Source organism: Triticum urartu, chromosome 3A (genome assembly GCF_056163025.1).
Source record: "Triticum urartu cultivar PI428250 chromosome 3A, HENAU_Tu73, whole genome shotgun sequence".
NCBI classification, from domain to species: Eukaryota; Viridiplantae; Streptophyta; class Magnoliopsida; order Poales; family Poaceae; genus Triticum; species Triticum urartu.
Window position 1 is genome coordinate 149,312,131 of NC_141875.1, and position 19,403 is coordinate 149,331,533.

Sequence of the window (19,403 nt, forward strand, 5' to 3'; positions counted from 1 at the left end):
TAGGTATTGAGATACCGACGATCGAATCTCGGGCAAGTAACATACCGATGACAAAGGGAACAACGTATGTTGTTATGCGATTTGACCGATAAAGATCTTCGTAGAATATGTAGGAGCCAATATGAGCATCCAGGTTCCGCTATTAGTTATTGACTGGAGACGTGTCTCGGTCATGTCTACATAGTTCTCGAACCCGTAGGGTCCGCACTCTTAACGTTCGGTGACGATCGGTATTATGAGTTTATGTGATTTGATGTACCGAAGGTAGTTCGGAGTCCCGGATGTGATCACGGACATGCCGAGGAGTCTTGAAATGGTCGAACATAAAGTTTAATATATTGGACGACTATATTCGAATACCGGAAGTGTTCCGAGTGATTCCGGAGAAAACCGGAGTGCCGGAGAGTTACCGGAACCCCCTGCGAGAAGTAATGGGCCACATGGGCCTTAGTGGAGAGAGAGAGAGAGGGCCGGCCAGGGCAGTCCGCGCGCCCCCTCCCCCTCTGGTCTGAATTGGACTAGGGAAGGGGGGCGGCGCCCCCCTTTCCTTCTCCCTCTCCTCCTTCCTTTCCCCCTCCTAGTAGGAGTAGGAAAGGGGAGTCCTACTCCTACTAGGAGGATGACTCCTCCTCCTGGCATGCCCTGCAAGGGCCGGCCGGCCTCCCCCTTGCTCCTTCATATACGGAGGTAGGGGGCACCCTAGGACACACAAGTTAATTGTTCCAAGCCATGTGCGGTGCCCCCCTCCACCATAATCCACCTCGATCATATCGTAGTGGTGATTAGGCGAAGCCCTACGTCGGTAGCAACATCATCACCATCATCACGCCGTCGTGCTGACGGAACTTTCCTGTGAAGCTCTGCTTGATCGGAGTTCGTGGGACGTCATCGAGCTAAACGTGTGCTGAACTCGGAGGTGTCGTACGTTCGGTACTTGGATCGGTCGGATCATGAAGACATACGACTACATCAACCGCGTTCTCATAATGCTTCCGCTTACGGTCTACGAGGGTACGTGGACGATACTCTCCTCTCTTGTTGCTATGCATCACCATGATCTTGCGTGTGTGTAGGATTTTTTTTGAAATTACTACGTTCCCCAACAATATGTACCATCCTTGATGATTTGGCCTTGTTAAAGGGCCTCTTGATCAATTTGAAAAATATGCCTTTGTCTATCTCAACATCGCCCTCACCAATCCACTATCATGTCAACTGATCTAGGCACTAATATTGTGGCCTTTCCCAGAATCACGTTAGTCTCCCTCTCTCCTTGCACAAACTTCCTGCCATGGCCTTTCAACCAGATATAAACCGTTGTGACATCTACCTCACCGGATGGTGTGCCTTTTACTATCACGCGATGGTCGTCTCATCCTCCTCTTTGCCCTTCTCGATAGTCTCCCTGCCTACTTCATGCTTTGCTTCACACTTTCAAAAAGCATTATCGAGGAAATAAACAAACATAGTCGGATTTTCTTCTAGTCAAATGATGATTATTCGTACACTCCAAAAAAATGACATGGAAGGATTGGATACTTAACCACTCTCCACTTCACTTAGATTTAGGTATAAAATGCTTTCTTCCTTGACAAGGCATTTTTCAAACACTTAAATGCTCTTAGAGGAATTTCCCGAGTGTCAATTGGAGATGGATTATCAACTTTCTTCTCATTAGACACATGGGTTCTTATTGAGCCCATTTGCATTGCTTACCATGCCTCGCTCACCAACTATATTAAACTCATTGCCATCATAGGTAATATTTTGATGGATGGGATAGATTTGGGCATGCGTAGCTGACTAACCTTAACTACTTTCGATGAGCTTGCTTCCTTGAGACTTTTGTTACATGGTGTGTAGCTGGTGGATGCTTCAAATACTCACACTCCTAAATAGGGAGGCACTCGGCACCAAAGGAGCTTGTGAGGGGGATCGCAACTTTTCGACCCAATCTTATCATTCATTTTAGGAATAACGTGTGCCATGCAGGGTTCGGGTGTTTGGGTGGTTATTCTACCTCGATACGCTAAACACCCATGCAAATCTACATTGAAAAATGTTGCTCAATTCAGCCACCTATGAGGTTTGTGTTGGGGAACATAGTAATTTCAAAAAAATTCCTACGCACACACAGGATCATGGTGATGCATAGCAACGAGAGGGGAGAGTGTTGTCCACGTACCCTCATAGACCGAAAGCGGAAGCGTTTGCACAACATGGTTGATGTAGTCGTATGTCTTCACGATCCGACCGATCAAGTACCAAGCGTACGGTACCTTCGAGTTCAGCACACGTTCAGCTCGATGACGTCCCTCGAACTCCGATCCAGCCAAGCTTTGAGGGAGAGTTCCATCAGCACGACGGCGTGGTGACAATGATGATGTTCTACTGACGGAGGGCTTCGCCTAAGCACTGCTACGATATTATCGAGGTGGACTATGGTGGAGGGGGACACCGCACACGGCTAAGAGATCCAAGAGTTCAATTGTTGTTTCCCTAGGGGTGCCTCCCTCCCCGTATATAAAGGAGTAGAGGAGGGGGAGGGGGCCGGCCACCCTTGACGCGCCCCATGAGGAGTCCTACTCCCGGTGGGAGTAGGACTCCCCCCTTTCCATGTTGGAGTAGGAGAGGAGAGGGAAGGAGAAAGAGGGAGAAAGGAAAGGGGGGCGCCGCCCCCCTTCCTAGTCCAATTCGCACTTGGGAGGGGAGGGGCGCGCGGCTGCCCCTTGGCCGCCTCTCCTCTTCCACCAATTGGGCCCATGAGGCCCATTAACCTCCGGGGGGTTTCGGTAACCCCCCGGTACTCCGGTATATATCCGATAACCCCTGGAACCATTCCGGTGTCCGAATATAGTCATCCAATATATCAATCTTCATGTCTCGACCATTTTGAGACTCCTCGTCATGTCTGTGATCACATCCGGGACTCTGAACTACCTTCGGTACATCAAAACACATAAACTCATAATATAACCATCATCGAACTTTAAGCGTGCGGACCCTACGGGTTCGAGAACTATGTAGACATGACCAAGACATGTCTCCGGTCAATAACCAATAGCGGAACCTGGATGCTCATATTGGCTTCTACATATTCTACGAAGATCTTTATCGGTCAAACCGCATAACAACATACGTTGTTCCCTTTGTCATCGGTATGTTACTTGCCCGAGATTCGATCGTCGGCATCTCAATACCTAGTTCAATCTCGTTACCGGCAAGTCTCTTTACTCGTTCCATAATACATCATCCCGCAACTAACTCATTAGTTGCAATGCTTGCAAGGCTTATAGTGATGTGCATTACCGAGTGGGCCCAGAGATACCTCTCCGACAATCGGAGTGACAAATCCTAATCTCGAAATACGCCAACTCAACAAGTACCTTCGGAGACACCTATAGAGCACCTTTATAATCACCCAGTTACGTTGTGACGTTTGGTAGCACACAAACTGTTCCTCCGGTAAACGGGAGTTGCATAATCTCATAGTCATAGGAACATGTATAAGTCATGAAGAAAGCAATAGCAACAAACTAAACGATCATCGTGCTAAGCTAACAAATGGGTCAAGTCAATCACATCATTATCTAATGATGTGATCCTGTTAATCAAATGACAACTCATGTCTATGGTTAGGAAACATAACCATCATTGATTCAATGAGCTAGTCAAGTAGAGGCATACTAGTGACACTATGTTTGTCTATGTATTCACACATGTATTATGTTTCCGGTTAATACAATTCTGGCATGAATAATAAACATTTATCATGAAATAAGGAAATAAATAATAACTTTATTATTGCCTCTAGGGCATATTTCCTTTAGTCTCCCACTTGCACTAGAGTCAATAATCTAGTTCACATCGCCATGTGATTTAACACCAATAGTTCACATCACCATCTGATTAACACCCATAGTTCACATCGTCATGTGACCAACACCCAAAGGGTTTACTAGAGTCATAATCTAGTTCACATCGTTATGTCATTAACACCCAAAGAGTACTAAGGTGTGATCATGTTTTGCTTGTGAGAGAAGTTTAGTCTACGGGTCTGCCACATTCAGATCGGTATGTATTTTTGCAAATTTCTATGTCAACAATGCTCTGCATGGAGCTACTCTAGCTAATTTCTCCCACTTTCAAAATGTATCCAGATTGAGACTTAGAGTCATCTGGATCAGTGTCAAAATTTGCATCAACGTAACCCTTTACGATGAACCTTTTGTCACCTCCATAATCGAGAAACATATCCTTATTCCACCAAGGATAATTTTGACCGCTGTCCAGTGATCTACTCCTAGATCACTGTTGTACTCCCTTGCTAAACTTAGTGTAGGGTATACAATAGATCTGGTACACAGCATGGCATACTTTATAGAAACTATGGCTGAGGCATAGGGAATGACTTTCATTCTCTTTATATCTTCTGCCGTGGTCGGGCTTTGAGTCTTACTCAATTTCACACCTTGTAACACAAGTAAGAACTCTTTCTTTGACTGTTCCATTTTGAACTACTTCAAAAACTTGTCAAGGTATGTACTCATTAAAAAAACTTATCAAGCGTCTTGATCTATCTCTATAGATCTTGATGCTCAATATGTAAGTAGCTTCACCGAGGTCTTTATTTGAAAAACTCCTTCCAAATACTCCTTTATGCTTTCCAGAAAATTCTACATTATTTCCGATCAACAATATGTCATTCACATATATTTATCAGAAATGTTGTAGTGCCACCACTCACTTTCTTGTAAATACAGGCTTCACCACAAGTGTGTATAAAACTATATGCTTAGATCAACTCATCAAAGCGTATATTCCAACTCTGAGATGCTTGCACCAGTCCATAGATGGATCGCTGGAGCTTGCACATTTTGTTAGCACCTTTAGGATTGACAAAACCTTCTGGTTGCATCATATACAACTCTTCTTCAAGAAATCCATTAAGGAATGTAGTTTTGACATCCATTTGCCAGATTTCAAAAAATGTGGCAATTTGCTAACATGATTCGGACAGACTTAAGCATCGCTACAAGTGAGAAAATCTCATCGTAGTCAACACCTTGAACTTTGTTAAAACCTTTTTCGACAAGTCTAGCTTTGTAGATAGTAACACTACTATCAGCGTCCGTCTTCCTCTTGAAGATCCATTTATTTTCTGTGTCTTGCCGATCATCGGGCAAGTCAACCAAAGTCCACACTTTGTTCTCATACATTGATCCCATCTCAGATTTCATGGCCTCAAGCCATTTCGCGGAATCTGGGCTCATCATCGCTTCCTCATAGTTCGTAGGTTTGTCATGGTCAATTAACATGACCTCCAGAACAGGATTACCTTACCACTCTGGTGCGGATCTCACTCTAGTTGACCTACAGGGTTCGGTAGTAACTTGATCTGAAGTTACATGATCATCATCATTAGCTTCCTCACTAATTGGTGTAGGAGTCACAGAAACAGATTTCTGTGATGAACTACTTTCCAATAAGGGAGCAGGTACAGTTACCTCATCAAGTTCTACTTTCCTCCCACTCACTTCTTTCGAGAGAAACTCCTTCTCTAGAAAGGATCCATTCTTAGCAACAAATATCTTGCCTTCGGATCTGTGATAGAAGGTGTACCCAACAGTCACTTTTGGGTATCCTATGAAAACGCACTTCTCTGAATTGGGTTTGAGCTTATCAAGATGAAACCTTTTCACATAAGCATCGCAACCCAAAACTTTAAGAAACAACAGCTTAGGTTTCTTGCTAAACCACAGTTCATACGGTGTCGTCTCAACGGATTTAGATGGTGCCATTTTTAACGTGAATGCAGTTGTCTCTAAGGCATAACCCCAAAACGATAGTGGTAAATCGGTAAGAACCATCATAGATTGTACCATATCTAATAAAGTACGGTTATGATGTTCGGACACACCATTACGCTGTGGTGTTCCAGGTGGCGTGAGTTGCGAAACTATTTCGCATTGTTTCAAATGAAGACCAAACTCATAACTCAAATATTCTCCTCCACGATCAGATCATAGAAACTTTTTTTTCTTGTTATGATGATTTTCCACTTCACTCTGAAATTATATGAACTTTTCAAATGTTTCAGACTTATGTTTCATCAAGTAGATATACACATATCTGCTTAAATCATCTGTGATGGTCAGAAAACAATGATACCTGCCATGAGTCTCAACACTCATTGGACCGCATACATCGGTATGTATGATTTCCAACAGATTTGTTGCTCGCTCCATAGTTTCGGAGAACGGCGTTTTAGTCATCTTGCCCATGAGGCACGGTTCACAAGTACCAAGTGATTCATAATCAAGTGGTTCCAAAAGTCAATCGGTATGGAGTTTCTTCATGCGCTTTACACCAATATGACCTAAACGGCAGTGCCACAAATAAGTTGCACTATCATTATTAACTTTGCATCTTTTGGCTTCAATATTATTAATATGTATAACTACGATCGAGATCCAACGAACCATTTTCATTGGGTGTATAACCATAGAAGGTTTTATTCATGTAAACAGAACAACAATTATTCTCTAACTTAAATGAATAACCATTATGCAATAAACATGATCAAATCATATTCATGCTCAACGCAAACACCAAATAACATTTATTTAGGTTTAACACTAATCCCGAAAGTATAGGGAGTGTGCGATGATGATCATATCAATCTTGGAACCACTTCCAACACACATCGTCACTTCACCCTTAACTGTCTCTGTTCATTCTGCAACTCCCGTTTCGAGTTACTACTCTTAGCAACTGAACTAGTATCAAATACCAAGGGGTTGCTATAAACACTAGTAAAGTACACACCAATAACATGTATATCAAATATAGCATTGTTCACTTTGCCATCCTTCTTATCCGCCAAATACTTGGGGCAGTTCCGCTTCCAGTGACCAGTCCCTTTGCAGTAGAAGCACTTAGTCGCAGGCTTAGGTCCAGACTTGGGCTTCTTCACTTGAGCAGCAACTTGCTTGCCGTTCTTCTTGAAGTTCCCTTTCTTTCCCTTTGACCTTTTCTTGAAACTAGTGGTCTTGTTAATCATCAACACTTGATGCTCTTTCTTGATTTCTACCTTCATCGATTTCATCATCATGAAAAGCTCGAGAATCATTTTTGTCATCCCTTGCATACTATAGTTCATCACGAAGTTCTATTAACTTGGTGATGGTGACTAGAGAATTCTGTCAATCACTATTTTATCTGGAAGATTAACTCCCACTTTATTCAAGCGATTGCAGTACCCAGACAATCTGAGCACATTCTCACTGCTTGAGCTATTCTCCTCCATCTTTTAGCTACAGAACTTGTTGGAGACTTCATATCTCTCAACTCGGGTATTTGCTTGAAATATTAACTTCAACTCCTGGAACATCTCATATGATCCATGACGTTCAAAACGTCTTTGAAGTCACGATTCTAAGCTGTTAAGCATGGTGCACTAAACTATTAAGTAGTCATCATATTGAGCTAGCCAAACGTTCATAACGCCTGCATCTGCTCCTGCAATAGGTTTGTCACCTAGCGGTGCATCAAGGACATAATTCTTCTGTGCAACAATAAGGATAATCCTCAGATCATAGATCCAATCCGCATCATTGCCACTAACATCTTTCAACTTAGTTTTCTCTAGGAACATATCAAAAATAAAATAGAGGAGCTAAACGCGAGCTATTGATCTACAACATAGATATGCTAATACTACCAGGACTAAGTTCATGATAAATTAAAGTTCAATTAATCATATTACTTAAGAACTCCCACTTAGATAGACATCCCTCTAATCATCTAAGTGATCACATGATCCATATCAACTAAACCATGTCCGATCATCACGTGAGATGGAGTAGTTTCAATGGTGAACATCACTATGTTGATCATATCTACTATATGATTCATGCTCGACCTTTCGGTCTCAGTGTTCCGAGGCCATATCCGCATATGCTAGGCTCGTCAAGTTTAACCTGAGTATTCCGCGTGTGCAACTGTTTTGCACCCGTTGTATTTGAACGTAGAGCCTATCACACCCGATCACCACGTGGTGTCTCAGCACGAAGAACTTTCGCAACGGTGCATATTCAGGGAGAACACTTATACCTTGAAATTTAGTGAGAGATTATCTTATAATGCTACCGTCGATCTAAGCAAAATAAGATGTATAAAAGATAAAAATCACATGCAATCAAAATATGTGACATGATATGGCCATCATCATCTTGTGCCTTTGATCTCCATCTCCAAAGCATCGTCATGATCTCCATCGTCACCGGCATGACACCACGATCTCCATCATCTTGATCTATATCAATGTGTCGTCACATGGCCGTCTCGCCAACTATTGCTCTTGCAACTGTTGCTATCGCATAGCGATAAAGTAAAGCAATTATTTGGCGCTTGCATCTTATGCAATAAAGATACAACCATAAGGCTTCTGCCAGTTGCCGATAACTTCAACAAAACATGATCATCTCATACAACAACTTATATCTCATCACGTCGTGACCATATCACATCACAACATGCCCTGCAAAAACAAGTTAGACGTCCTCTACTTTGTTGTTGCAAGTTTTACGTGGCTGCTATGGGATGAGCAAGAACCGTTCTTACCTACGCATCAAAACCACAACGATAGTTCGTCAAGTTAGTGTTGTTTTAACCTTCTCAAGGACTGGGCGTAGCCACACTCGATTCAACTAAAGTTGGAGAAACCAACACCCGCCAGCCACCTGTGTGCAAAGCACGTCGGTAGAACCAGTCTCGCGTAAGCGTACGCGTAATGTCGGTCCGGGCCGCTTCATCCAACAATACCGTCGAACCAAAGTATGACATGCTGGTAAGCAGTATGACTTGTATCGCCCACAACTCACTTGTGTTCTACTCGTGCATATAACATCTACGCATAAAACCAAGCTCGGATGCCACTGTTGGGGAACGTAGTAATTTCAAAAAAATTCCTACGCACACACAGGATCATGGTGATGCATAGCAACAAGAGGGGAGAGTGTTGTCCACGTACCCTCGTAGACCGAAAGCGGAAGCGTTTGCACAAGGCGGTTGATGTAGTCGTACGTCTTCACGATCCGACCGATCAAGCACCGAACGTACGACACCTCCGAGTTCAGCACACGTTCAGCTCGATGACGTCCCTCGAACTCCGATCCAGCCGAGCTTTGAGGGAGAGTTCTGTCAGCACGACGACGTGGTGACGATGATGATGTTCTACCGAGGGAGGGCTTCGCCTAAGCACTGCTACGATATTATCGAGGTGGACTATGGTGGAGGGGGGCACCGCACACGGCTAAGAGATCCAAGAGATTAATTGTTGTTTCCCTAGGGGTGCCTCCCTCCCCGTATATAAAGGAGTAGAGGAGGGGGAGGGGGCCGGCCACCCTTGGCGCACCCAATGAGGAGTCCTACTCCCACCGGGAGTAGGACTCCCCCCTTTCCATGTTAGAGTAGGAGAGGAGGGGGAAGGAGAAAGAGGGAGAAAGGAAAGGGGGGCGCCCCCCTTCCTAGTCCAATTCGGACTTAGGAGGGGAGGGGCGCGCGGCTGCCCCTTGGCCGCCTCTCCTCTTCCACCAATTGGGCCCATGAGGCCCATTAACCTCCGGGGGGGGGGTCCGGTAACCCCCCGGTACTCCGGTATATATCCGATAACCCCCGGAACCATTCCGGTGTCCGAATATAGTCGTCCAATATATCAATCTTCATGTCTCGACCATTTCGAGACTCCTCGTCATGTACGTGATCACATCCGGGACTCTGAACTACCTTCGGTACATCAAAACACATAAACTCATAATATAGTCGTCATCGAACTTTAAGCGTGGGGACCCTACGAGTTCGAGAACTATGTAGACATGACCGAGACATGTCTCCGATCAATAACCAATAGCAGAACCTGGATGCTCATATTGGCTTCTACATATTCTATGAAGATCTTTATTGGTCAAACCGCATAACAACATACGTTGTTCCCTTTGTCATTGGTATGTTACTTGCCCGAGATTCGATCGTCGGCATCTCAATACCTAGTTCAATCTCGTTACCGGCAAGTCTCTTTACTCGTTCCGTAATACATCATCCCGCAACTAACTCATTAGTTGCAATGCTTGCAAGGCTTATACTGATGTGCATTACCGAGTGCGATCTACCTATTGTGAGGAAATTAAGTGCCCCCACGAAATTGAGAGTTCAATTTTCCGACCATTGTTGCGCCGCGTGCCAGCTGCGAGTGGATCCTTATCTTGACAATGATCATGTCTGAGAAGGGCATTTATGACAAATTATGTCGGGTTACCCCCTCGCTATAAATAGCCGCTGATGTCTACTACGCAGTTTTATTCTTGTAGACTCATGTTGGGCCTCCAAGCATAGAGTTTTGCAGGACAATAGCAATTTTCCCTTAAATGGATGACCTAAGGTTTATCAATCCATGGGGGCATAGGATGAAGATGGTCTCTCTCAAACAACCATGGAACCAAATAACAAAGAGTCTCTCGTGACACACCAAATACAATACTAAATTGTATAGGTGCACTAGTTCGGTGAAGAGATGGTGATGCAAGTGTAGTAATGATAGTAGATATTGATTTTTGTAATAGGAACAATAAAAAATAGCAAGGTAGTAAGTAACAAAAGTGAGCACAGACGATATTGCAATGCTTGAAAATGAGGCCTAGGGTTCATACTTTCACTAGTGTAATCTCTCAACAATGCTAATATAATTGGATAATTTAACAATCCCTCAACGTGCGACGAAGAATCACTCCAAAGTTCTTATCTAGCAAAGAACATTAGAAGAAATTGTTTGTAGGGTACGGAACCACCTCAAAGTTATCCTTTTCGATCGATCTATAGAGCTATTCCTATAAGTGTCACAAATAGCCCAAGAGTTCGTACTAAAATAACATCATATGATACACATCAACCAACTCTAATGTCACCTAGATACCCCAATGTCACCATGAGTATCCATGAGTTGATTATACGATATGCATCAAACAAGTTCAGACTCATAATACGCAATCAAACACAAAGAACTTTAAAGAGTGCCCCAAGATTTCTACTGGAGAAACAAGGACGAAAACGTGCATCAAACCCTGCATAGACTACCCCAACGTCACTCGGGAATCCGCGAGTTGAGTGCCAAGACATACTGATACGTCTCCAACGTATCTGTAGTTTTTGATTATTCCACGCTATTATATTATCTATCTCAGATGTTTTATATGCATTTCTATGCTATTTTATATGATTTTTGGGACTACCCTATTAACCTAGAGCCTAGTGCCAGTTTCTTTTTTCCCCTTGTTTTTGAGTTTCGCGGAAAAGGAATATCAAACGGAGTCCAAATGAGCTAAAAATTTATGGTGATTTTTTATGGACCAGAAGAAGCCCCCGAAGCAAAAGAGTTGGGCCAGAAGAGCCACAAGGCCTCCACAAGGGTGGAGGGCTGATAACCCACAAGTATAGGGGATCGCAACAGTTTTCGAGGGTAAAGTATTCAACCCAAATTTATTGATTCGACACAAGGGGAGCCAAAGAATACTCTCAAGTATTAGCAGCTGAGTTGTCAGTTCAACCACACCTGGAAACTTAGTATCTGCAGCAAAGTATTTAGTAGCAAAGTAATATGATAGTAGTGGTAACGGTAACAAAAGGTAACCGTAGTAAAAGTAATGTTTTTGGTATTTTGTAGTGATGATAGCAATAGCAACGGGAAAGTAAATAAGCAAAGAACAATATATGGAAAGCTCGTACGCAATGGATCAGTGATGGAGAATTATGCCGGATGCGGTTCATCATGTAATAGTCATAACTTAGGGTGACACAGAACTAGCTCCAGTTCATTGATATAATGTAGGCATGTATTCCGAACATAGTCATATGTGCTTATGGAAAAGAACTTGCATGACATCTTTTGTCCTACCCTCCCGTGGCAGTGGGGTCCTTACGGAAACTAAGGGATATTAAGGCCTCCTTTTAATAGAGTACCGGAAAAAAGCATTAACACATAGTGAATACATGAACTCCTCAAACTACGGTCATCACCGGTAAGTATCCCGATTATTGTCACTTCGGGGTTAACGGATCATAACACATAATAGGTGACTATAGACTGGCAAGATAGGATCAAGAACACTCATATATTGATGAAAACATAATAGGTTCAGATCTGAAATCATGGCACTCGGGCCCTAGTGACAAGCATTAAGCATAGCAAAGTCATGACAACATCAATCTCAGAACATAGTGGATACTAGGGATCAAACCCTAACAAAACTAACTCGATTACATGATAGATCCCATCCAACCCATCACCGTCCAGCAAGCCTATGATGGAATTACTCACGCACGGCGGTGAGCATCATGAAATTGGTGATGGAGGATGGTTGATGATGAGGATGGCGACGGATTCCCCTCTCCGGAACCCCGAACGGACTCCAGATCAGCCCTTCCAAGAGGTTTTAGGGCTTGGCGGCGGCTCCGTATCGTAAAACGCGATGAATTCTTCTCTCTAGTTTTTTTTCCCTATACACAATATATAGAGTTGGAGTTGAAGTCGGAGAGGCACCAGGGGGCCCACGAGGTAGGGGGCGCGCCCTAGGGGGGCAGGCGCGCCCCACCCTCGTGGACAGGTGGTGGGCCCCATGGCCTTCATCTTTTGCAGGTATTTTTTATATTTTCCAAAAAGTTGCTCCGTGAAGTTTCAGGTCATTCCGAGAACGTTTGTTTCTGCACATAAATAACACCATGGTAATTCTGCTGAAAAAGCGTTAGTCCGGGTTAGTTCCATTCAAATCATGCAAGTTAGAGTCCAAAACAAGGGCAAAAGTGTTTGAAAAAGTAGATACGACGGAGACGTATCAACCCCCCAAGCTTAAACCTTTGCTTATCCTCAAGCAATTCAGTTGACAAACTGAAAGTGATAAAGAAAAACTTTTACAAACTCTGTTTGCTCTTGTTGTTGTAAATATGTAAAGCCAGCACTCAAGTTTTCAGCAAAGATTATAACTAACCACATTTGCAATAACGCTTAGGTCTCAAGTTTACTCATATCAATAGCATAATCAACTAGCCCTTTCTGAGACCGCAAAACATAAATGCAAAGCACCTTTAAAGACCAAGGACTGACTAGACATTGTAATTCATGGTAAAAGAGATCCAGTCAAGTCATACTCAATGTAAACTAACAATAATGAATGCAAATGACAGCGGTGCTCTCCAACTGGTGCTTTTTAATAAGAAGATGATGACTCAGCATAAAAGTAAATAGATAGGCCCTTCGCAGAGGGAAGCAGGGATTTGTAGAGGTGCCAGAGCTCGGTTTTGAAACAGAGGTGAATAATATTTTGAGCGGTGTACTTTCATTGTCAACATAACAACCAAGAGATGGCGATATCTTCCATGCTACACACATTATAGGCGGTTCCCAAACAGAATGGTAAAGTTTATACTCCCCCTTCCACCAACAAGCATCAATCCATGGCTTGCTTGAAACAACGAGTGCCTCCAACTAACAAGAGTCCCAGGGGGAGTTTTGTTTGCAATTATTTTGATTTAGTTTGCATAAAGCATGGGACTGGGCATCCTGGTGACCAGCCATTTATCTCGTGAGTGAGGAGCGGAGTCCACTCCTCTTGAGAATAACCCGCCTAACATGGAAGATACAGACAACCCTAGTTGATACATGAGCTATTCGAGCATACAAACTAGGATATTTATTTGAAGGTTTAGAGTTTGGCACATACAAATTTACTTGGAACAGCAGGTAGATACCGTATATAGGTAGGTATAGTGGACTCATGTGGAATAACTTTGGGGTTTAAGGGATTGGATACACAAGTAGTATTCCCGCTTAGTACAGGTGAAGGCTAGCAAAAGACTGGGAAGCGACCAACTAGAGAGCGACAACACTCATGAACATGCATTAAAATTAATCAACACCGAATGCAAGCATGAGTAGGATATAATCCACCATGAACATAAATATCGTGAAGGCTATGTTGATTTTGTTTCAACTACATGCATGAACATGCGCCAAGTCAAGTCACTTAAATCATTCAGAGGAGGATACCACCCTATCATACCATATCATAACCATCTCAATAGCATGTTGGCACGCAAGGTAAACCATTATGACTCATAGCTAATCAAGCATGGCACAAGGAACTATGATCTCTAGTTGTCATTGCAAACATGTTTATTCATAATAGGCTGAATCAGGAACGCTGAACTAATCATATTTACAAAAACAAAAGAGGTCGAGTTCATACCAGCTTTTCTCATCTCAGTCAGTCCATCGTATATCGTCATAATTTCCTTTCACTTGCACAACCGAACGATGTGAATAATAATAATAGTGCGCGTGCATTGGACTAAGCTGAAATCTGCAAGCATTCAATAAACAGGAGAAGACAAGGCAATATGGGCTCTTTTGTCAGATCAACAAGTATGCGTACAAGAGCCACTCCAACAATTTAATTATGGTCTTCTCCTATCGACCCCCAAAGAAAAGAAAAGAAATAAAACTATTTACACGGGAGAGCTCCCAACAAGTAAAAGAAGAACAGGAAATCTTTTTGGGTTTTCTTTTTAATTACTACTACAAGCATGGAAATTAAACTAACTAAAAGCTACAACTATTTTTTTTCTTAAGGTTTATTAAACACACAAGAAGAAAGCATAAAAAAGGAAAATAAACTAGTATGGATGATGCAATGAAAAAGTATGAGCACCGACATCTAGCAATGAGTGTGTGAACATAAATGTAATGTCGGTGGGAAATACGTACTCCCCCAAGCTTAGGCCTTTGGCCTAAGTTGGTTTATGGCCACGGCTGGCCTGGCAGATATCCATAATAATAGTTGGGGTCATACTGAGATGCAGCGGCTATCGCCTGCTGAGCTGCAGCATGGCGACGAGCGGCCTCCGCTCTCCTCTCATACTCATCTGCCTCCTCTCTGGTGATAGTATATCTTCCTTTTTCCTGATGATCAAAGAAAGCAGGAGCAGCGAGAGTAATATGGACAACACGACGTCTATCAAAGATTAGTCGATACTGGAGAGGTGATTCATTCATCTCGACAAACTGGTGGTGAACCATAGCACTAAAGTCTAGGTAAGCAGGAGGTAATTCAATATAATCTTCACGTATGGCTACACCAAGAAAATTAGCTATGCGGGTTGCATAAATTCCTCCAAAGAAATCTCCATTAAATCTATTAAGATGCAACCTACGTGCAACAATGGCTCCCAAATTATAAGATTTATCTCCTAACACAGCACTCCTAAGAATACTGAGGTCAGTGACACACATGTGACATGCCTCATCTTTACCATTAATGCATCTACCTATGAAGAGAGCAAAATAATGTATAGCAGGAAAGTGAATGCTCCATATGGTAGCTTGTGTTATATCTCTAGATTCTCCCACAGTTATACTAGCAAGAAAATCTCTAAATTTAGATTTGCGAGGATCCTTTATACTACCCCATTGTGGAAGTTTGCAAGCAGTGGTAAAATCCTCTAAGTCCATAGTGTAATAATTTTCATAAAGATCAAACAGGACAGTTGGAGAATTACGTGAAGATGAAAATTCAAACCTCCTCACAAAGGTACTAATGAGATTGTGATACTGGCTGCACTTCTCTTCCTCGAAGCTCACAAGATTAGCGTTACGCAAATATGCATTGAATTCTTACTTAATTCCCGCTCGATCCATAACATTTTCCGAAGGCCATTCACAAGGACGCACTGGAGCGTCTCTTGGTGGCTCTTCATCAACATCACACATTGCAAGCCTGGGTCCTTGCTTCCTTGAGGAACCACCTTGGAACATTTTCCTAAGCATTTTCTTCCTCTAAAAAATTCTAAATTGTTTTAGTAACTTCAAAATAAAAGTAAGCCAAACTCAATAATATTGATAGCAACTACTCCTACAAGTGCGTAGGGCCTATATCATGCATCAAAACTACTTTTGACCATATAAATTTGACATGCAAGCTCAAGAACAGGGTCACCTAAGCAGCAAAAATTTGCAATGAATAAAGCACTAGAAAAAAAACTAATTGGACCAATGGAGGAGTCACATACCAAGGAACAATCTCCCCAAGCAGTTTTGTGAGAGGTGCTTTTAGCAAGGAGATCGAAAATGGCAACAAAATGAGCTTGGACTCGGGTTTGAGCTGGATATTCGTGTTTGGGGAAGGAAGAAGGAGTGTGTGGGTGAAAGGATAAGTGGAGGAGGGCCACCGTGGGTCCACGAGGCAGGGGGGCGCGCCCTCCACCCTCGTGGGTAGGTGGTTGACCCCCCTGCTGTGTTCTCAGTGCCAAATATTCTCAAATATTCCAGAAAAAATCATATTTAAATTTCAGGGCATTTGGAGAACTTTTATTTTCGGGGTATTTTTATATTGCACGGATAATCAGATAACAGACAGAAAAATACTATTTTTATTTTATTTAATATAAATAACAGAAAGTAAAAGGAGGGTACAGCAGGTTGTGCCTTCTAGTTTCATCCATCTCATGATCATCAAAAGGAATCCACTAACAAGGTTGATCAAGTCTTGTTAATGAACTCATTCCGAATAACATGGAACCGGAGAAACTTCGAATAATACTATGTTACCTCAATGGGGATATGCACATCCCCAATAATAAGAATATCATATTTCTTCTTGACAGTAGGAAGAGGAAATTCAAAACCTCCAAATATAATCGATGGAATTTTTCCAATGGTGTTGATACTATGAACTTGAGGTTGTTTCCTTGGAAAGTGTACCATATGCTCATTACCATTAACATGAAAAGTGACATTGCCTTTAGTGCAATCAATAACAGCCCCTGCAGTATTCAAAAAGGTTCTTCCAAGAATAATAGACATACTATATCGTCCTCGGGAATATCAAGAATAACAAAGTCTGTTAAAATAGTAACGTTTGCAACTACAACAGGCACATCCTCACAAATACCGACAGGTATAGCAGTTTATTTATCAGCCATTTGCAAAGATATTTCAGTACGTGTCAACTTATTTAAATCAAGTCTACGATATAAAGAGAGAGGCATAACACTAACACCGGCTCCAAGATCACATAAAGCAGTTTTAACATAGTTTCTTTTAATGGAGCATGGTATAGTTGGTACACCGGGATCTCCAAGTTTCTTAGGTATTCCACCCTTAAAAGTATAATTAGCAAGCATGGTGGAAATTTCATCTTTCGGTATCTTTCTTTTATTTGTAACAATATCTTTCATATACTTAGCATAAGGATTCATTTTGAGCATATCAGTTAATCGCATACGCAAAAAGATAGGTCTAATCATTTCAGCAAAGCGCTCAAAATCCTCATCATCCTTTTTCTTGGATGGTTTGGGAGGAAAAGGCATAGGTTTTTGAACCCATGATTCTCTTTCTTTACCGTGTTTCCTAGCAACAAAGTCTTTCTTATCATAACGTTGATTCTTTGATTGTGGGTTATCAAGATCAACAGCAGGTTCAATTTCTGTATCATTATCATTACTAGGTTGAGCATCATCATGAACATTATCATTAATCTTATCACTAGTTTTAGGTTCATTACCGGATTGAGTTTCAGCATCAGAAATAGAAATATCATTTGGATTCTCATGTGTTTCAACAATAGGATCGCTAGAAGTATGCAAAGTCCTATCATTTTTCTTTTTCTTCTTTTTAGAAGGACTAGGTGTATCTATATTATTTCTCTGAGAATCTTGCTCAATTTTGTTAGGGTGGACTTCAGGATACAAAGGTTCCCGAGTCATTCTACCACCTCTAGTCATAACTCTAACAACATTATCATTATTCTTACTATTCAATTCATTGAGCAAATCATTTTGAGCTTTAAGTACTTGTTCTACTTGAGTGGTAACCATAGAGGCATGTTTACTAATAAGTTTAAGTTCACCTTTGACATTAGCCATATAATCACCCAAGTGTTCAAGCATATTTGAATTGTATTTCAATTGTCTACCAAAATAAGCATTAAAATCTTCTTGCTTAGCCATAAATTTATCAAACTCATCTAAGCATGGGCTAGCAAACTTAGTAAATGGGATTTCAGCTTTATCATATCTATAGAGAGAATTTACCTTTACTACCTGTGTCGCGTTATCAAGACCATGAGTTTCTTCAATAGGTAAGGTATTAAGATAATATGTTTCTTCAACAGGCGGTAAATTAAGACCATGTATTTCTTCAATAGGAGGTAAATTCTTAACATCTTCAGCTTTAATACCTTTTTCTTTCATAGATTTCTTTGCCTCTTGCATATCTTCAGGACTGAGAAATAGAATACCCCTCTTCTTTGGAGTTGGTTTAGGAATAGGCTCAGGAATTGGCTCCGGAGGTGTCCAATTATTTTCATTTGTCAACATATTATTCAATAGAATTTCAGCTTCATCCGGTGTTCTTTCCCTAAAAACAGAACCAGCACAACTATGCAGGTAATCTCTGGAGGCATCGGTTAGTCCATTATAAAAGATATCAAGTATTTCATTTTTCTTAAGAGGATGATCAGGCAAAGCATTAAGTAATTGGAGAAGCCTCCCCCAAGCTTGTGGGAGACTCTCTTCTTTAATTTGCACAAAATTATATATATCCCTTAAAGCAGCTTGTTTCTTATAAGCAGGGAAATATTTAGCAGAGAAGTAATAAAACATATCCTGGGGACTACGCACACAACCAGGATCAAGAGAATTAAACCATATCTTAGCATCACCCTTTAATGAGAACGAAAATATTTTAAGGATATAAAAGTAATGAGTTCTCTCATCAGTAGTGAACAGGGTAGCTATATCATTTAATTTAGTAAGATGTGCCACAACAGTTTCAGATTCATAGCCATGAAAAGGATCAGATTCAACCAAAGTAATTATATCAGGATCAACACAGAATTCATAATCCTTATCGATAACACAGATAGGTGAAGTAGCAAAAGCAGGGTCAGGCTTCATTCTAGCATTTAGAGATTGCTTGTTCCATTTAGCTAATAACCTCTTAAGTTCGTATCTATCTTTGCAAGCTAAAATAGCTAAAGAGGCTTCTTGATCAAAGACATAACCCTCAGGAATAACAAGTGATTCGTCACCATCACTTTCATCAGTATTATCAGATTCAATATTTTCAATCTCTCTAGCCCTAGCAAGTTGTTCATCAAGTGGCACAGTAGTATCAAGCATAGAAGTAGTTTCATCATAAGTATCATGTATAGCAGAAGTAGCATCATCAATAACATGCGACATATCAGAACGAATAGCAGAAGCAGGTTTAGGTGTCGCAAGCTTACTTAAAACAGAAGGTGAATCAAGTGCAGAGCTAGATGGCAGTTCCTTACCTCCCCTCGTAGTTGAGGGAT